Below are 22,414 nucleotides of genomic sequence, written 5' to 3'. Positions count from 1 at the left end.
GAATTGCTGAGTGGCTGTGGGGTCACGCAGTCTCGTGGGGCAATTTCACAAATTTGTTCTACACGTTCTGAGAATTCTGGTCCGTGGAAAGGTCTGAATATTTCTGCTTGTGTCTGCAGGAGGCGAAGGGACTATGAACTATAGATGAGATAATACCTAATCGTAAAACCTGTCAATCTACTGTAAATGTTCAGAATACAAGGTCAAACACAGTATTCATGGGTTGCTCGTTACGTTAAGTTCTATGGCAGCTGACGGTCTACTCAATGCATTCTCAATTAGCGCTGATGAAAATTACCATAAATAAGAAAAAAACTGAGGAAGTGAATGACCAAAAGTGGTGTAAGACAATAGAGAGTGTGTGTAGTTAACAGCAATTAAATAAAGATTGGGTTTGGATAATAAGTAAAGCAGTTCCACAGTCTTAGGCCGAAACAGAAGGAACAGCCTCACCAAGCTGGAGCACTGGTGCCAACCCGGCATCAGGGGCCTGTTCAGAAGCGTGCAACGTTGAAGAACGGTCAGATAGAAATCAATTGCGCAGAACAAATAGAATTGTCTGTCAAGTTGAATAGGGGATCGAATCAGCTCTATTCATTACATTTCTATCTGCAACTTTCTGATGGTATCACCTTACTGAATATACACCAGGTTTCTGTATTAATTACATCTGAAAGGAAACACCTGTGTCAGGAAATCTTTATATCAATAGAGTGTAATAACAATGCATAGGTCTTCGTGTGGGCGAGACATTCCTTTATGACAAAAGTTAAGATCACCAACAAATGATTACCCAGACTGATATTACCCAGACTTATTAGGTATGAAAGTAAGACCCAGATGCAGACAACGTCGAATTAACAATGGTTTAGTATTCCAACAGGGGCAGGAAATAGTCAGGTCAAGGCAGGCAGGGGTCAGTAAACCAGGGGTGGGGCAAAGGTACAGGTCGGCAGACAGGCTCAGGGGCAGGCAGAGTGGTCAGGCAGGCTCAGAGACAGGACCGGCAAGGTTCAAAACCAGGAGGGAGAGAAATAGTGAGACTGGGAAGAGCAGAAGCTGATAACAAAAATGCTGGTTGACTTGACAAACATTTTTTTTTATAAATACACAGGGGATAATGGGGAAGGTGGGCTACACCTGGAGGGGGGTGGAGACAATCAAAGACAGGCGAAACAGATCAGAGTGTGACAAGACTGACATTACCCAGACTGACATTGTGTCTGTATGCGTACATGTGTATGTGTGTGCTTTGAACTGACCTCTGACCTCGTAAATTGCTAGACCTGGTTAACGGATATAATTTTTTTTTTGGGGGGGGGGGGCAAAGCTGAGAGACAGAGGGAGTGTTACTAGCTGAAGATGAATGTAGTCAGTTTGGATTGTTGGACACTGAGAACACCAGCTCATGGGCTCTACAGAGATTCCCTTCCTCTTATTTATGTAGTCAGTTTGGATTGTTGGACACTGAGAACACCAGCTCATGGGCTCTGCAGAGATTCCCTTCCTCTTATTTATGTAGTTAGTTTGGATTGTTGGACACTGAGAACACCAGCTCATGGGCTCTACAGAGATTCCCTTCCTCTTATTTATGTAGTTAGTTTGGATTGTTGGACACTGAGAACACCAGCTCATGGGCTCTACAGAGATTCCCTTCCTCTTATTTATGTAGTTAGTTTGGATTGTTGGACACTGAGAACACCAGCTCATGGGCTCTACAGAGATTCCCTTCCTCTTATTTATGTAGTTAGTTTGGATTGTTGGACACTGAGAACACCAGCTCATGGGCTCTACAGAGATTCCCTTCCTCTTATTTATGTAGTTAGTTTGGAGTGTTGGACACTGAGAACACCAGCTCATGGGCTCTACAGAGATTCCCTTCCTCTTATTTATGTAGTCAGTTTGGATTGTTGGACACTGAGAACACCAGCTCATGGGCTCTACAGAGATTCCCTTCCTCTTATTTATGTAGTTAGTTTGGATTGTTGGACACTGAGAACACCAGCTCATGGGCTCTACAGAGATTCCCTTCCTCTTATTAATGTAGTTAGTTTGGATTGTTGGACACTGAGAACACCAGCTCATGGGCTCTGCAGATATTCCCTTCCTCTTATTTATGTAGTCAGAGGTTCACTTCCTCTTATTCCTTTAGTTAATACAAAAAATGTAATACACTTCAACTCTATGTCTGACATGGTACATGTGTCTTCTTTGTTTTAAGCCCATAGCCATGTGTGTGAGGTGTATACTTGTTTAAGACTGACAAGAATCACACTGTGTGACCCTGATTTGGCCCATTGCAGCATTAAACATCTTTCACAAATCCAAACTATTTTGATTAGACGCTTCCAGCCTCAACCTTTCTGTTCGTGTTCGTTTCGCTCTTCTAATACATTGATTTTGAATATTGAAAGGTTTATTTTGATTGTGGGTGACAAAGTATAATTGCTATCGCTTCATGGCCTGGTGTAACTGACGCAGGTGGAGCTGCCACAGATCTGACTGTTGGTGGTCTGTCTGTGTGTCCAGGGGGATGTCCAGTAACACTTGTCCTCAGCTACTTATGTCAGGAGTTATGAGGGGAGCTGCAGCAGAAATAGATCTTTAGGATATTTCCCTTCTCAAAAAGTGGAAGGAGGAAATATGTCTACGATTGGCTCTGAGGAGGATCATCTGATATGGCTGACAGCAGCACATAAATACATAATATGTTTTATTGTCACATACACCAGATACAGTGCCTTGCGAAAGTATTCAGCCCCCTTGAACTTTGCGACCTTTTGCCACATTTCAGGCTTCAAACATAAAGATATACAACTGTATTTTTTTGTGAAGAATCAACAACAAGTGGGACACAATCATGAAGTGGAACGACATTTATTGGATATTTCAAACTTTTTTAACAAATCAAAAACTGAAAAATTGGGCGTGTTTTATATCTTTATGTTTGAAGCCTGAAATGTGGCAAAAGGTCGCAAAGTTCAAGGGGGCCGAATACTTTCGCAAGGCACTAAACTGTCGGTGCAGTGAAATGTGTTTTACAGGGTCGTGAAAAGCTGAACAACGTGCTCGACTCCAGTCTAACGTTTGGACACACCTACTCAATCAAGGGTTTGTCTTTATGTTTTAATAATAATAATAGCGAAGACATCAACACTATGAAATAACACATATAGAATCATCTAGTAACCAAAAAGTATTTTTTGAGATTCTTCAAAGTAGCCACTCTTTGCCTTGATGACAGCTTTGCACACTCTTGGCATTCTCTCAACCAGCTTCACCTGGAATGTTTTTCCAATCATCTTGAAGGAGTTCTCACATATGCTGAGCACTTGTTGGCTGCTTTTCCTTCAATCGGAGGTCCAACTCATCCCAAATCATCTCAATTGTGTTGATGTCGGGGGATTATGGAGGCCAGGTCATCTGATGCAGCACTCCATCACTCTCCTTCTTGGTCAAATTGCCCTTACACAGCCTGGAGGTGTGTTGGGTCATTGTCCTGTTGAATGACAAATGATACTGCCACTAAGCGCATACCAGATGGGATGGCGTATCGCTGCAGAATACTGTGGTAGACATGCTGGTTGTGTGCCTTGAATTCGAAATAAATCACTGACAGTGTCACCAGCAAAGCATCCCAACACCATCACACCTCCTCCATGCTTCACGGTGGGAATCACACATGTGATCATCCGTTCACCCAATCTGCATCTCACAAAGACCAAAGGACAGATACAGTGGGGCAAAAAAAGTATTTAGTCAGCCACCAATTTTGCAAGTTCTCCCACTTAAAAAGATGAGAGAGGCCTGTAATTTTCATCATAGGTACACTTCAACTATGACAGACAAAATGAGAAAAAAAATCCAGAAAATCACATTGTAGGATTTTTTATGAATTTATTTGCAAATTATGGTGGAAAATAAGTATTTGGTCACCTACAAACAAGCAAGATTTCTCTCTCACAGACCTGTAACTTCTTCTTTAAGAGGCTCCTCTGTCCTCCACTCGTTACCTGTATTAATGGCACCTGTTTGAACCGAAACACACAGCCAGGGCAACTAAGGAGTGGTTCCGTAAGAAGCATCTCAAGGTCCTGGAGTGGCCTAGCCAGTCTCCAGACCTGAACCCAATAGAGCTGAAAGTCCGTATTGCCCAGCGACAGCCCCGAAACCTGAAGGATCTGGAGAAGGTCTGTATGGAGGAATGGTTCAAAATCCCTGCTGCAGTGTGTGCAAACCTGGTCAACAACTACAGGAAACGTAGGATCTCTGTAATTGCAAACAAAGGTTTCTGTACCAAATATTAAGTTCTGCTTTTCTGATGTATCAAATACTTATGTCATGCAATAAAATGCTAATTAATTACTTAAAAATCATACAATGTGATTTTCTGGATTTTTGTTTTAGATTCCATCTCTCACAGTTGAAGTGTACCTATGATAAAAATTACAGACCTCTACATGCATTGTAAGTAGGAAAACCTGCAAAATCGGCAGTGTATCAAATACTTGTTCTCCCCACTGTATTTGGGCTGAAATTTCTGAGGCTGGTAACTCTAATGAACTGATCCTCTGCAGCAGAGGTAACTCTGGGTCTTCCTTTCATGTGGCCGTCCTCATGAGAGACAGTTTCATCATGGCGCTTGATGGATTTTGCTACTGCACTTGAAGAAACTTTCAAAGTTCTTGAAATATTCAGGATTGACATACTTTCATATCTTAAAGTAATGATGGACTGTCTTTTCTCTTTGCTTATTTGAGCTGTTCTTGCCATAATATGGACTTGGTCTTTTACCAAATAGGGCTATCTTCTGTATACCACCACTACCTTGTCACAACACAACTGATTGGCTCAAACGCATTAAGTAAAGAAATTCTACAAATGTACTTTTAACAAGGCACACCTGTTATTTGAAATGCATTCCAGGTGACTAACTCATGAAGCTGGTTATGAGAATGCTGTGTCTGTGCAAAGCTGTCATCAAGGCAAATGTTGGCAAATTTAAAGAATTTCAAATATAGAATATACAACAGATTTGTATCAAGCCTTTACAAGGGAATATTTGTATGAAGAGAACATGTTGCCTCAAGTGTAGACAAGTTTGAAACAGTCTATAAAGGCACTGGGTCGCTCAACCCCCAGTCCCTCTCCTTCCCCTACAGTCCCGGTCTCAGCTCCTGAGAGTGGCAGGCCTGTAACTCAGATGTCTAACACAGTGCCTGGGGACTGATGATGACTCATCCTACTTCCCAGTCTCCAGTCCTCCTAAGTGATTCAACATCTTCCCACCAGAACTGTCTCGCTCTTTCTTGGTCTGAGAAGAAAATAACATTATTTTCTCCCTCTTTCACAGCAGACACACAAATATACAGGAGCCATGTGTACTGCACACACTTTGGCTTAATTTATAAACCACATACAGTAGACCCCCCCCCCCCCTTCTGTCTCTTTTAAAATGTTGATGTTTTATTTTGGGTTCACTGAAACAAGCACCAGGCTGTTACCATATACAGTACATTTGCAATTCATACCAGGTAAACAGGATTGTAAAATGTGTTATCAATGTTTAAATATTTGTTCATTAAATTGCTTTCTTTCTGTTTACTTGACCGATGGATCATGTTATCACATTGATAACTTATTTTGTGTGGCTCCCGTGTTGGTCCCGTGTGGTAGAGCATGGTTCCATGGCACTTGGGTTGTGGGTTCCATTTCCACAGGGGACCAGTACAAAAATGTATGCACACACTACTGTACGTTGCTCTGGTTAAGAGCGTCTGCTAAATGACTACAATGTTTGGCCGCTAGAAGGCTATCCTATTGTTACGAATCCCTTTGGCCCAGGCGTCTAGGGGCGGGGTACCGAGACCCCTAACAACTCATGCAAATTATAACAGTGAAAAAGTAACAGTGAGAACAAAAACCACAGACAACTAAATTACCTTCAAACACTCATGGTTTATTTGGTAAACCCACGGTAAAGGGGGGCAGGAAAAGGGTCTGAGCTGGACCCAAGGAAAGAAACAAATGTCAAAAAACACCCTTAAGCTAGATAACTGTATTGAAGTAGGCTAACTAACTAACCAAAAATACAGTGGGTGGTCCGCCCAGTTCTAACTAGTGTTCTTAGACAAAGTATTCCTACGGGTAATGTATGCCCATGGGCGACTTGTCTTGGTACCCCCTTTTCCCACCATCAAACAAACAGTCAAACACCATAACAAAAACAATGCTCACAGGGTAACACACAAAGTGACATGTAGTTGCTAAACCAAACCACAGATCTACAGAGAGATTGAGCTCATGAGAAAACAACTGACAGGGGTTTTAAACCAAGGGAAAGTGAAAGGGTAAGGGAAAGGGAGCAGGTGTCTTCTGATTGGTGGATGATGATTGTCACCTGTGAGGGGAGAAGGAGAGAAAAGAAATACACGCAGGATACCTGTATCCGTAACACCTATGAAATGTCAGCTTTTCACAATTTCGTGTTGCCTTGTCTTTCTCCATATCTTTTCAGCACAACACCTGTAAGAGAAATATCTATTCAGTCTAGTTGGCATTCTTCAAGACACCCATTTGAATGTGCAGGCATTGGCTATTCAGATTATTTTATCTTTTTAAAGAATTTTTAAAGATTTTTTAAGTAAACACACACGTTTGCAATATAAAGTAGTAAATAGCCTGTTAACAGCATATTAACGTGTTAACAAATTATATGTTGGAGTCACGTCTCCAACTTAACCAAAAAAAACAAAGAATAAGGTTAAGTCAGTGGCTCAGATGAAACTATCCAAGCATTAGATACATCTCCTTTAAATGGAAAGTGAGCATGTTCAAGATAGCATGGAAAGGTCGCAGGTCTGTAGAGATCTTCACAATGGCTGTAATAATCTGTGATGGATCTCAAACAGCATTGATCACTTGCACCATATACTTTTATTGTAATCTCAACTGTAATCCGGGTCATAACAAGTTGTTGTTTAATAACACATATACAGTCCACTACCGGTCCAAAGTTTTAGAACACCTACTCATTCAAGGGTTTTTCTTTATTTTTACAATGCCATGAGCGTGCAAAGCTGTCAAGGCAAACGGTGGCTACTGTGAATAATCTCAAATATATTTTTGATTTGTTTAACACTTTTTTGGTTACTACATGATTCCATATGTGTTATTTCATAGTTTGATGTCTTCACTATTATTCTACAAGGTCAAAAATAATACAAAATAAAGAAAAACCCTGGAATGAGTCTGTGTTCTAGAACTGTTGACCGGTACTGTATACATGTAAGGGGGTGCGTGCTGGTGGCAGGGAAGTCAGGCGCAGGAGAACGAACTTGGTTAAACAGAATATTTTAATAAATGCTCACAAACTCCACAAACCAACATATACAAAATAAAGAACGTGGGTACAAAACCCGTCGCACACCATAACATACAAAGTACCAATACACACAAAGAACAATCACCGACAACGGACATGAGGGGAGACAGAGGGTATAATTCACAACACGTAATTGATGGGATTGGAACCAGGTGTGATGGAAGACAAGGCAAAACCAATGGAAAATGAAAAATGGATCAGTGATGGCTAGAAGATTGGTGACGTCGACCGCCGAACGCCGCTCGAACAAGGAGAGGGGCCGACTTCGGCGGAAGTCGTGACAATACAGTATAAAACATTGTATTCCCATTTGAACTTTGTTGTGCTTTTAAATGGTTGAATGTGCAATGATAACACAATTTAGATGACAACTAAACCAAAAATTTGACATTGTTTTTCCATTGTAATTTGGTTGTGATTTTAGATGGCTGAAAGCACAGACATAAAACAGTGAGAATTCAACAAACTTCTGCCTGTCTTTTTGAGATGGTGAGTAAATGTTGAAATCTCATTGATAAACATTTCAACCAAATGTTATCTAAATGTCAACGTTGAAATGATGTGGTTTGCCCAGTGGTTAGTTATCTTTTCACCGGACCATGTAGAATTCCATTGTGACTGCCTGCCCCTGATTACTGAGGTAAACAGTTGATTCAAGTCAGTTGATGTTGTATTTCCCTTGTGAATGATACAATTCAGTGAAAAGAAATCATATCAAAATGGTGGAGGAACAACGAAAGAGACAGAGGATACTCAGTTACAGGGCCGGCCCTCCCATTAGGCAAGATTAGATGGTCGCCTATGGCAAAACTTGAATTTGGGCCGGCATTTTTGACATTTTGCTGCTCCTGATTGGCTACTACGCCGCCTGCGGTGCACCAGCCACCAGCTCATAGTGGTTGCTGCAGTTCCCGCCCTCACCCCATTCCCGCTTCTCCCGAAGTTCACTCCCACTATCCTTGGTAGCTATGGTGATATAAGTGTGTTTTTACGGGATTATCCAATTGTGAAAAATGAATCAAAATGAATATGCCAATGAAACTATTGTAGTGTTTTTTTAATGTTTGCGTGTGATGAAGAGGATTAGTGATTAAGGCAGTACATAGCCTAGCGGGGATAGGAAGGGGGTGGCAGAAGGTCCAGGGCTGGCCCTGCTCAGTTACCAAGCACATCACAGTATCTCGATGAATACAACAAGCATATAGAATCAGGCTAAAGCGTTAAATCGTCTTTCAGGGAAACTGTTGTATAAGCACCACACTTTCCTCTCAAGTTTACGACACGTCGTTCTCTTGTGAAAACATTGGGTCTTACGTCTATGATTTGTGCTTCTGTTACGTGACCCCCGCATATTACACACGGGCCCTTTCATACATTCCCTGTGTTTCTTCTTTCTCAGAAACTGACCCCAAATCAAACTCAGTGGGAGTCAGAGTCAGCGCTCTGTGAATTTATGGACACACAGCTTTACAAGCCCACTGTGGAGGGAAGGGACCTGCGCAGGATGAGTACCCAGGGCGGTGGGAGATGAGTGGGTCTCTGTGTCTGTGGCGTGCCTGTGTGTCTGCACTCCCTGGGTGATTGATGTGTTCTACATAAAGCAGGGCTCTGGCAGGGCTAGACGATCACAGGCTGGACCACTACATTTTCCCTCACAGCACTGTCACAGTCACATGGCACTGGCTTAGGAGTAGGTTAGTGGTGGTGGCAGGGCAGGATGTTAGGGAGAAGAGTGCACAGTCACAAGCCAATGGCTTTGAACCCTGTTGAGGGAACAGGTTAGTGGTGGGGGCAGTGCAGGATGTGAGGGGGAAGAGTGAGTCAAAATGAAGAGCATAGCAATGTGAAATGACTGTGCTGTGTAGAGTACTGTTCTATCTGTACATCGACTGCTGTAACATCATCTCCTCTACTGCTAGGGGGATACTTCTGGGCCTGGGGTCAATCACTTTGGCTCTCCAGGACTATAGTTAGCACAGTTATCCACTAGGGGTTATATTCAATCCGTGTGCTGAAGATCCACTTTGTAGCGCAATTGAGAATTAAAGGCATTCAAGGTAAAAGCTGCATATGATGGCACAGTCGTAAATTACCTTTCCATTTTTACGCAGATCTTCTGGGACACTTCCAGGATACGGATTGAAACCAGCCCTAGATCTGATTAAGCACAGTATGTACCAGACAAGTAAACATGGCCTATCATGCACAGAATGGGAGGGGGAGGGTGGGTGAGCAGCAGAGGGGACTCAGTGAGCACTGGAGGACTAGGGTGTTCAGGGGGGTCCCCAGAGGAGAGGCTGTGGGACGGAGGGGGGACGGGGTCCCCAGAGGAGAGGCTGTGGGACGGGGGGGGGGACGGAGTGGGGACGGGGTCCCCAGAGGAAATGCTGTGGGACAGGGGGGAGACGGGGAGACGGGGTCTCCAGAGGAAAGGCTGTGGGACGGAGGGACGGGGTCCCCAGAGGAGAGGCTGTGGAACGGAGGGACGGGGGGGACGGGGTCCCCAGAGGAAATGCTGTGGGACAGTGGGGGTTGCCATAGGAGGGGCTGTTGGACAGGGGCGTTGCCATATGAGGGCTGTTGGACAGGGTTTTTGCCATAGGAGGGGCTGTTGGACAGGGGCGTTGCAATAGGAGGGGCTGTTGGACAGGGACGTTGCCATAGGAGGGGCTGTTGGACAGGGGCGTTGCCATAGGAGGAGCTATTGGACAGGGGCATGGCAATAGGAGGGGCTGATGGACAGGGGCGTTGCAATAGGAGGGGCTGTTGGACAGGGGCGTTGCAATAGGAGGGGCTGTTGGACAGGGGCGTTGCAATAGGAGGGGCTGTTGGACAGGGGCGTTGCAATAGGAGGGGCTGTTGGACAGGGGTGTTGCAATAGGAGGGGCTGTTGGACAGGGGCGTTGCCATAGGAGGGGCTGTTGGACAGGGGCGTTGCCATAGGAGGGGCTGTTGGACAGGGGCGTTGCCATAGGAGGGGCTGTTGGACAGGGGCGTTGCAATAGGAGGGGCTGTTGGACAGGGGCGTTGCCATAGGAGGGGCTGTTGGACAGGGGCGTTGCCATAGGAGGGGCTGTTGGACAGGCGCGTTGCCATAGGAGGGGCTGTTGGACAGGGGCGTTGCCATAGGAGGGGCTGTGGAACAGGGGTGTTGCCATAGGAGGGGCTGTTGGACAGGGAGGAAACTGTTACCCAGTGCTTACAAAGAGGGGGAGGGAGGTTGGAGGGTCTGGCTAGATAGCAGGTTAGAAGAGAATAGGACAGGACAGATGATTGGTTATACTGTAGGTCAGGCTATGATTAGCTGGTTCAGTAAAGATACTGCTGCTTTATCAGGTGGGAAGTGGCCAATAAATTTACACTAAGACACATATATATACATATATTCAGGAGTGGCCTAAACGTCCTGTAGATTTACATGTTTGATCCACTTTTTATTGAATCTGAACAAGACTGGCCAGTGAGGAGAGGACTAAATGGTTTGACTTAAGGTCAGGTTAAAGTGCTAGTTAATAACAAACAGGCTATTTAAATACCACTTGGACAGATGCATGTCATTTTCCGAATGGCTGGACAGTTGACCCTGTTTTTATGTCAAGCTGATGACACCTCAGTCTGATAACATGGGCTTTTGGCATTCCGTCCACTCCCTCAAAGGTCAAAGGGCTTTTAGTATGATGCCTTAGTGAGGGCCAGCTTGAACGCCTATGAACGTCTTGAACAGCAGTTAAACATAATCCTGTTTGACTTTGGTCTACTAAAGGGGTCGGGGGGGTGGGGGGGTTGGAGGAATCTAGACGAAGTTACTGGGTCATATGGCGTGTGAAAGCCTCTGTTGTTCACCCCGCCCCTCCTGTATGGTTGGCAGAACCCTACAGCTGTGTGTGACAGGGACTGGTTAAACCCTACAGCTGTGTGTGACAGGGACTGGTTAAACCCTACAGCTGTGTGTGACAGGGACTGGTTAAACCCACAGATGTGTGTGACAGGGACTTCTTAAACCCTGCAGCTGTGTGTGACAAGGACTGGTTAAACCCTACAGCTGTGTGTGACAGGGACTGGTTAAACCCACAGCTGTGTGACAGGGACTTCTTAAACCCTACAGCTGTGTGTAACAGGGACTGGTTAAACCCTGCAGCTGTATGTGACAGGGACTGGTTAAACCCTCGTTCACACAGAAGCCAGCGCCCTGCACTGACGGCTTGCCACTTATTTTGAACCTCTCCACAGACTGGGAATAGAGGCTTGGTTTGGCGGGCCTACAGTGGGACTTGTTTTCCTTAGCTTTAAGCCTGAAAGAGTAGCGCACTACTACCTCACATGGCTGTCTATAAGCAGTCGTGTTTAGTGCTCCCTGTTCTCTTTGTGAGATTATCATCACTGCTTAAGGCTAATCATTATGAATGGACTGTACATTTCCAATGTGGCAGGACAGTGTATGTGTGTCTCACTGCTATCATGCGTGCGTGCGTGCGTGCGTGCGTGCGTGAGTGTGTGAGTGTGTGCGAGCGCACGTGTGCAGCCGCAAAGTAGCAGACCACGTGCAGAGGCCTGAAAAAGCATTCTAACCCCGCCAGCTATCTACGCCAAGGAGTACACTGAACCTCTATATCACTCTTCCCGCTCTATATCACTCTTCCCACTCTCTCTCTCCCTGGCTGTGGTCGTTGAGCCAGTCTCAACCAGTTTTGTTCATCATTCGCCACTTCTGCTGCCCTCATGAAGGAGAGCCACGCCTTCTGGAACAGAGCTAATAACATGGACGAGGAGAGACCCTGAGCAGGCCGCTCTGGGTTCACGTCTCCCTGAGACACTGTCAATGAGGAGTGCTTGCAGCGTCATCTCAGAGATGGGCAATGGGGCAGGCAGGGATGAGAACAGGGGCTGAATATCGTTCACATATCCTGGTAGCTCCTTGGTTGGACTGCGAGGTAGAGTCACTCTCAGTGAGACAGAGGAACAGACAGTAGTGTTTAGCATCACTCTGGGTGAAGAGACAGTGGGTCAGACTGGCACCTCGGCCCGTGATCACAGTGGGTCAGACTGACACCTCGGCCCAGTGATCACAGTGGGTCAGACTGGCACCTCGGCCCAGTGGTCACAGTGGGTCAGACTGGCACCTCGGCCCAGTGATCACAGTGGGTCAGACTGGCACCTACAATGATTAGTAAGTCACATAGCTGTAGACTGGACTGTGCTAGTAGACTGGACTGTGTGGAGGATGGTGAGACCATAGTAGAGAAATGGACAGATGGGTTCACAGATGGACAAAGATATACACTGAGTGTACCAAACATTAGGAACACCTTCCTAATATTGAGTTGCACCCCCCACCCCCCTTTTGCCCTCAGAACAGCCTCAATTCATCGGGGCATGGACAATGCAAGGAGTCAAAGTGTTTGACAGGGATGCCAGCACATGTTTCCCACAGTTGTGTCAAATTGTCCGTATGTCCTTTGGGTGGTGAACCATTCTTGATACACATGGGAAGTGGATTTAACAAAAGTGACATAAATAATGGATCATATCTTTCACCTGGATTCACATGGTCATGGAAAGAGCCGGTGTTCTTAATGTTTTGTATACTCAGTGTAAGTATTGGTGAGAGAGAGACTTAAGCCCCGCACTCCTACCCCCTTTTCCCTCGACCCCCTTTCTCTCGACATGAGGCAGCTCTCACACTTCACTACTAACATTATTCTAGCCATCTCCAAATCCTTGTTTAATCAGCCTGCTAACTAAAGCTTAGTACAAGAAGAGCCCCTGCAGTTTGCCCCAATGACCTCTGCCTCCCTGTCTATCTCTCTCCCTATAGGCCTCTGTGGGACAAAGATGGAGAGTGACTCAATTATAGAACAAGAGAATACAGAAAACTGAAGGAGCATGCTTCCTGTTAGGATTTGGCACGTGGGCAAGAAGAGAGAGAAGGTAAAAAAGTATTCATGTGCTTAAATCATATTCCCCGTCAATCTTCTGGAGCTAAACATTTAATTAAAACAGTTGTATAACATTGGCCTTTTGCCCAGAGTTGGAAGACATCTCAAATCACCATTTCAACCTCTCTAATTTTGTTTTGGGTTTTGATCCCCTGGTGTCTTTCGTCAAACTGTCATTTACTCACAACCGAGGCTGTTGCTGAGAGATGATCAGAAACATTATCCAAAAAACCTATGTAGCAGGTCCAGTCCTGGGGGATTGTTGTGCAACTCCTGCCTGCTCCATCCTCCAGACTCCTCTCATGGCCTGACCAAGTGTCAACTGAGGTGACCAGCATGTTTACCGCTCAGTGTGGGCCGTGGAATTCAAACCGGAGAGAACTACATTCGGGGTGGGGATGTGGTGCCAGGAAAATTCTGGAACATGAAACCGACATCGAGATACCTGGCATCACAACTAGGGCAACATATAATGTGAGCAGTGCATTGCAATACATATGTTTAGAGGTATTTATACATTTATTCCGTTGTGGCATGTCTTGGACATTATCCGCTGTGGCTCTGACCCATCTGTTGAGTAAGGTGAAATAGTGAGGGCCCTGTCTCTTTTACTGCAACGTGTTTGTAATCAATGGTGCTGTTTCCAAGAATCAAAATGTATTATATTACCAATCACACACACACTGTTGTGTCCTTTATGTTGTGCCCTTTATTGTTTCTGTAAGACACCTCTTCTATTGTCCTGAGGCCATTCAGTACAGAGTCGTTTTTATGATCCTCTGATAAACTGTGGCTCCACTCTCAGGACTGTTTCCCTTTCTTAAAGGTCATTCAGTCTCTCCACAGAGAGCCTTAATGAAAACCCACCTAGAGAAACTGGCAAACAGCATGGCCAGTGGACCCACTCCTCAACATTTAAAAACAAATGTTTTGCATGTCGCCAGGGTAAAGGCCACTTGTCCGATCACATCCAGTCAATAAAAGACCCAATCTGGCATTCAGAGGTAGGTCCTGGGTAAGCAATCAAACAATGTCTGCACAACTTTGAAATTGTCACTTTTCACTTTTCATGTCAGTCTTTATTTAGGACATCAACAGACAGTGTCCCTGTCCTGTTTCCAGCGAGGCCAGAGAGCTGAGATCACTGCCCCATAAGGACTGCTAAGTGCCTGACAGAGCAGGATACATTTACCACCAAGTGTGTACTGAGAGCAAAATGTCAGGAGAAAATATGACCTAAATAACCCCTCAGCCTTTGGCAGAAGTGATCCTTTTTAAGGATGTGTTTTTATATTTTTATGATAGATAAAATTAAAGTGATGGAGGATTGTCATAGCTTGGGATTTAGTAGAGAAAAGAAAAGCCTATTTTTGGACGATCAGACTGCGGGGACTGTGCTTCACTATTGACAGGATTGATTTGAACGGGTTCATTATTGAGGAGTTTACTGAGTAGTGTACATAAAATATGCCTTTCCTGACTAATTCTTGGCCAGAAGAAGTCTGTAAAGTCATAGTTATTCGTGTGTGGCGATAATGTGCAGCAGTGTGATAAAGTACTTCAGTAAAAATATCTTAAGTAGTTTTTGGGGGTACTTTACTGTTTATCTGTTTGACTACTTTTACTTTTACTTCGCTACATTCCTGAAAAAAATAATGTACTTTTTACCCCATTTATTTTCCCTGACACCCAAAAGTACTCGTTACATTTTGAATTCTTAGCAAGATAGGAAAATTGTCTGATTCACGCAGTTAAAGAGAAAATCGCTGGTCATCCCTACTGCATCTGATCTGGCGGACTTGCTAAACACACGCTTTATTTGTGAGTTATGTCTGAGTGTTGGAGTGTGCACGTGGCTATCTGTAAATGAAAAAAAAACAAGAAAATCATGCCGTCTGGTTTGCTTAATATATAAGGAATTTTAAATTATTTATACTTTTACTTTTTTATACTTAAGTATATTTGAGCAATTACATTTTGATATTTAAGTATATTTAAAACCAGATATTTGTTTTACTTTTAGGGAAGTAGTATTTTACTGGGTGACTTTCACTTTTACTTGAGTCGGTTTCTATTAAGATATCTTTACTTTTACTCCAGTATGACATTTGGGTACTTTTTCCACCACTGGTGTACTGTGTCCTATTTGCAGTGGATGGTCTGACTCGGCCTCCCTACGATAAGAGTCAGCGCTTCTATGAGGGTGTTGTACAGAGATCTGTTACAGAGATGTGGAACCGTGTGATGGTGTATTCCAAACACAACACCCTGACGCCTACCTAGAGCTTGTAGTTTTAAGTTCTCGTTGCACAAGTGATGTTCAATACCAGATACCAGATAGTCATACACAGATGCATGTTTTTATTAGTGAACCTTGTTTTCCATGAGGCAAGAAAACAGAGAACGGTATCATAGAAAAGTGGCTGATGGCTAGACGGGCTGGACAGGCACTGACACGGAGAGGTAAAGAAAAAAATGTTGTGCTGCCCTCAGGGATAGAGGGGAGGGAGAGGCTGGATATTGTATGACTGGAAAGAATGCCTGTGCGTAGCGGTGGGGAGAGGGGAATGGGCCATGTTCTTCTCTGGGACTGGCAGGCAGAGCTCTCAGGCTGTTTTGCTGTACTCAGTCATGGGGTGGTGGGGCGGGGGGTGGTAGGGGAGGACAGGGTTTGTTGTGACTCAAGAGAAACAGATCGGGCAGAGAGGGCCTGATCCAAGAGGGAAGGCTGGACCATGAGTCAGCCATGTCTAAAATAGGAAGCTCATTCCCCCAGAGGGAGGAAAGTATAAAAAACACAGTAAAACACTCAGTCACCCCACTTCAGCTTCTTAAAACATAGCGTTAGGTTACACCATACTAAAACAGAGTGTTAGGTTATGCTATACTAAAACAGAGTGTTAAGTTATACTATACTAAACAGAGTGATAGGTTATACTATACTAAAACAGAGTGTTAGGTTATGCTATACTAAAACAGAGTGTTAGGTTATGCTATACTAAAACAGAGTGTTAAGTTATACTATACTAAACAGAGTGATAGGTTATACTATACTAAAACAGAGTGTTAAGTTATACTATACTAAACAGAGTGATAGGTTATACTATACTAAAACAGTGTTATCTTCCTTAGTTATACTATACTAAAACAGTGTTATCTTCCTTAGTTATACTATACTAAACAGAGTGATAGGTTATACTATACTAAACAGTGTTATCTTCCCCAGGAAGATGTACCCTACTTCCTCATGGCATTATGCCCCCCTCCCCTAGGCATTATGCCCCCCTCCACATGGCATTATGCCCCTCTCCACATGGCATTGTGCCTCCTCCACTAGGCATTATGCCCCTCTCCACATGGCATTAGGCCCCCCTCCACATGGCAGTATGTCCCCCTCCACATGCCATTATGCCCCTCTCCACATGGTATTATGCCCCCCTCCTTTGGCATTATGCCTCCCTCCACATGGCATTATGCCCCTCTCTACATGGCATTATGCTCCCCTCCACATGGCATTATGCCCCCCTCCACATGGAATTATGCCCCCTTCCACTAAATCAAATCAAATCAAATGTATTTAAATAGCCCTTCTATTACGCACCCCCCCCCCCCCCCCCCTTCCACTAGGCATTATGCCCCCGACCACTAGGCATTATGTCTCCTTCCACATGGCATTATGCCCCATCCACATGGAATTATGCCCCCCCTCCCCCCACGTGGCATTAAGCCCCCCTCCACTAAATCAAATCAAATCAAATGTATTTATATAGTCCTTCTTACATCAGCTGATATCTCAAAGTGCTGTACAGAAACCCAGCCTAGAAACCCCAAACAGCAAGCAATGCAGGTGTAGAAGCACAGCATTAAGCCGTCCGTCCCCCCCTTCCTCTAGGCATTATGTCCCCGACCACTAGGCATTATGTCCCCCTCCACATGGCATTATGCCCCCCTCCACATGGCATTATGTCCCCCTCCACATGGCATTATCTCCCCCTTCACATGGCATTATGTCCCCCTCCACATGGCATTATGTCCCCCTCCACATGGCATTATGCCCCCCTCCACATGGCATTATGTCCCCCTCCACATGGCATTATCTCCCCCTTCACATGGCATTATGTCCCCCTTCACATGGCATTATGTCCCCCTCCACATGGCATTATGTCCCCCTCCACATGGCATTATGTCCCCCTCCACCTGGCATTATGTCCCCCTCCAAGCCTATCAGGTTTCCCCATAGCAGACATAGGACAGCCCAGTGTGGTCTGTGCCTGTTGTTCCTCTACACTTACATCACATCAAAGCTGCCAATGTGCGCTAGGCTTCTGCTGTTTCTCCTGTACTACGCCGGTTGTTGGAAATCCCTTCCGTTGTGATTTTCTAGAGGGTGTCAGAGAAAAAGGACTTGAAACCTGAATGAGCCGATCTCCTCTGTGATGTGCAAGATAAAGAAGAGCGGAGGCCGCTCTTACTCTCTAAAGTGGTTGGGAACATTATGGCCTCGCTGTCTAACGAACAAAATGGAACAGAAAAACATCTGTATTGATATCCGATATGAACAGCAGACTGCTAGCATGGTTTTAAAGAAGAGTGTGTGAGCTGGGGTTAGTGCAGGACCGGTGGCAGAAAAGAACATCACATCTAAAATGCATCTAAACACAAATATCCCTTGTAATGGACTCTGACTCTGTAAGGTTCTGAGACTAAGGCCGGGATTCAATGCAAGACTCAAGTAGAAACAATCCCCTGATACCTTTCTTTATGACAATGAGAAGCATGCTGCAATCAAAACGATGACATCACCGGAATAGAAAATGGGATTGAAAAGAAGGAAGTGAGCATGAGAACCGAGTCCTCGTGGCAGTCTGCCCATTGAAATCAAAACACTCTGAGGCTAAAGTTAACGTTCTTATTGTTTCTATTAGACTGTGACGCACTTTCCAACAATGAGGTTGACATTTCCTTCTCAAACATAATTCACTTAATAAGGGGCTGATTCCAATGGAGTTTACAACATTCTTGCGCACACTTTTCTGACGCACTTCTCACTATTTGGTACTCAGACTTACCTTATTCAGTCTAGTAACGGGCTATGCAGGTGTGGCTACCTCGCACACTCTGATTACATTTCATTCAACAGCTGAAAACACTCCCACTTACTGGCCAACAGAGTTATAATTCAATAGGGTTTTCAGTACATTTATCTTAAGCCATTCCTTGGACTAGTAACCGAAAGGTTGCAAGTTCGAATCCCCGAGCTGACAATGTACAAATCTGTTGTTCTGCCCCTGAACAGGCAGTTAAACCACTGGCCGTCATTGAGAATAAGAATTTGTTCTTAACTGACTTGCCTAGTTAAATAAAGGTATAAAAAATACGGTGTAGATTTTGTCAACAGAACCAAGAAAACGGGTTCAGAATACTAACGATCAATGAAAGAAAGCCATCTAAACATCTGCATATTCATCTCCGTTTCAGCACCAATTGGTAGATTTAAAAATACTCTGATCTTGTAGATAGATGATTTAGGTTTAGAAAAGTATTTATTAATCACAAAAAACAGGTTTGGAGAGACCACACGAAATAAAGAAAACTGTGGTTGGATTCACTCAGAAAATTGCCACATTCTTCAAACCATGGTAATGTTGGAAGATTAGTTTACATAGAAATATAATAGGGAAAATAGTGTACAATATTGCCTACACTAACCATGGAACTGTGTGATGACATGACCAAGTATTTCGCCATTGTATCTATCGGGTTCAAACAGAGGCCCATTATCAGCAACAATCACTCCTGTGCTCCAATGGCACGTTGTGTTAGCTAATCCAAGTTTATCATTTTAAAAGGCTAATTGATCATTATAAAATCCTTTTGTAAATATGTTAGTACAGCTGAAAACTGTTGTCCTGATTAAAGAAGCAATAAAACCTTCGTTAGACTAGTTGAGTATCTGGAGCATCAGCATTTTCTGGGTTCGATTACAGGCTCAAAATGGCCAGAAACAAAGACCTTTCTTCTAAAGCTTGTCAGTCTATTCTTGTTCTGAGAAATGAAGGCTATTCCATGCGAGAAATTACCAAGAAACTGAAGATCTCGTACAACGCTGTGTACGACTCCCTTCACAGAACAACGCAAACTGACTCACCATCATGGAGCATAACAGAGAAACTTCAGAAAATACATGTGTGCGTAACGATTACCTGACAGTGCCTTGTCAAATAGGGTTGGCGTCCATACTTTGAAGAACCATACATCGTTTTGAATCTTAAGCTCGAGGTCAGATAAAGAACAGATTACGTCCAGCTGGGTGTAATACCATGTCAAAATACTGCCATGTTCAGTTGACGTGACACATGCTCGAGTAGAGCCAAGAGCCTTGTTTGAGCATAATGCATTTTTTTTAAATGAATGAACCCACCACTGTCCGTGAGATTCTATACTTCTCTTCTTCTTTCACAATCAATTATTACAAAAGATGACAGACAGTGCAATTGATTTTCTATGTATTACATTGACGGGTTTATTATAAATAGGTCATGTATCTGTCATCTATGCCGACCATGTCAGGCATTATAAACACATCTTCAGAGTGAAAATATAAATGAATTCATGTAAGCAATTGCTTTGTTTGTTCTGAACCATTACAAAAGATCTTGATCATTCTTCATTTTGCTCAGTACAAAGACAGTTTGAATGAAAGGAACAACATGTCCAGTTAGTACAATAATTATTGGAATAGTAACACCCATCCGGGATAGTGACACCCATCCGGGATAGTGACACCCATCTGGGATAGTACCACCCATCCGGGATAGTACCACCCATCTGGGATAGTGACACCCATCCGGGATAGTGACACCCATCGGGGATAGTACCACCCATCTGGGATAGTGACACCCATCCGGGATAGTAACACCCATCCGGGATAGTGACACCCATCCGGGATAGTGACACCCATCCGGGATAGTGACACCCATCCGGGATAGTGACACCCATCCGGGATAGTGACACCCATCCGGGATAGTGACACCCATCCGGGATAGTGACACCCATCCGGGATAGTGACACCCATCCGGGATAGTACCACCCATCGGGGATAGTGACACCCATCCGGGATAGTGACACCCATCCGGGATAGTGACACCCATCCGGGATAGTGACACCCATCCGGGATAGTGACACCCATCCGGGATAGTGACACCCATCCGGGATAGTAACACCCATCCGGGATAGTAACATCCATCTGGGATAGTAACACCCATCTGGGATAGTGACATCCATCCGGGATAGTAACACCCATCCGGGATAGTAACATCCATCTGGGATAGTAACACCCATCCGGGATAGTAACATCCATCTGGGATAGTAACACCCATCTGGGATAGTGACATCCATCCGGGATAGTAACACCCATCTGGGATAGTAACACCCATCTGGGATAGTGACACCCATCCGGGATAGTAACACCCATCTGGGATAGTAACACCCATCCGGTGTATTTCATCTGATCGTTGTCCTTAGATATCATTGCTTTATTGGAAGGAATCATGCACAATAAAACCCAGTTGTTTCTAATCAAACATGGTCAGAGAAAACCAGGTCAATCTCTAAATAACATCCCAGTCCAATTCCTATGATGAGACAAGTTAAGTAAAGGTCCAGCATGTGGTCCATCCTAATTCAATGTGAATCAATAAAACATGTGTCACATTTGATGTTCTTCTGTGCGATGTTGGGGGTCAGTGGCTGGGCCTGGAGAGGTGGGTCACCGTGACCTTTTAGCCATACTGTACCAGTCTAATCTCTGTACTCTTCCACTGTGAGTGACCTTTGATCTTCACAGGGGTCATGAACCCTGGAGCCCCCTGATGAGGAAAGGTAATTGAGTAACAGCGAGAAATTGCCAAGAAACTGAAGATCTCGTACAACACTGTGTACTACTCCCTTCACAGAACAGCACAACCTGTATCTAACCAGAATAGAAAGAGGAATGGGAGGCCCCGGTGCACATCTGAGCAACTGGCAGCTTCATTAAATAGCACCCGCAAAACACCAGTCTCAGCGTCAACAGTGAAGAGGCGACTCTGGGTTGCTGGCCTTCTAGGCAGAGTTCCTCTGTCCTGTGTCTGTGTTCTTTTGCCCATCTTAATCTTTTATTTTTATTGGCCAGTCTGAGATATGTCTTTTTCTTTGCAACTCTGCCTAGAAGGCCAGCATCCCGGAGTCACCTCTTCACTGTTGACGTTGAGACTGGTGTTTTGCTGGTACTATTTAATGAAGTTGCCTGTTGAGGACTTGTGAGGCATCTGTTTCTCAAGCTAGACACTCTAATGTACTTGTCCTCGTGCTAACAAAATTGAAAAAGGGTTTTCTAATGATCAATTAGCCTTTTAAAATGATAAACTTGGATTAGCTAACACAACGTGCCATTGGAGCACAGGAGTGATGGTTGCTGATAATGGGCCTCTGTACGCCTATGTAGATATTCCATTAAAAAATCAGCCGTTTCCAGCTACAATAGTCATTTACAACATTAGCAATGTCTTCACTGTATTTCTGATCAATTTGATGTTATTTTAATGGACCAAAAATGTGTGTTTCTTTCAAAAACAAGGACATTTCTAAGTGACCCCAAACTTTTGAACGGTAGTGTACGTGAGAGTGGATTCTCGGTCCTCACTAGCATGAAAACTAAATACCGGCACGGACTGTGTGTGGAAAATTATTTAAGACTGAGACTCTCTCCAATAAAACCCAACAATGCAATGGGCACCCTTTCAAGCATACCCTTGTCATTAACCTGTGGTGAGTTGGTGGTTAAATAAAGAGCACAATTATTGATTATTCTTCTATTATTATTTGTGCCCTGGTCCTATAAGAGCTTTTTGTCACTTCCCACGAGCCGGGTTGTGACAGAAACTCACACTCATTCTTATGTTTAATAAATATATCGTATAGTGTGTGTGTGGCGGGCTTATAATGATGACAAAAAACAACATTTGAGAGTGCGCTGACCCTGGTACGTAGCTGGAGGTTGAATGTTTGAAGGGGTACGGGACTATACAAAGTTTGGGAACCACTGGACTAGAGA

The sequence above is a fragment of the Oncorhynchus mykiss genome, chromosome 6 (assembly GCF_057628025.1).
Source record: "Oncorhynchus mykiss isolate SJ-2025 chromosome 6, ASM5762802v1, whole genome shotgun sequence".
Lineage (NCBI taxonomy): Eukaryota > Metazoa > Chordata > Actinopteri > Salmoniformes > Salmonidae > Oncorhynchus > Oncorhynchus mykiss.
Note: the sequence above shows the minus strand (reverse complement) of the source record.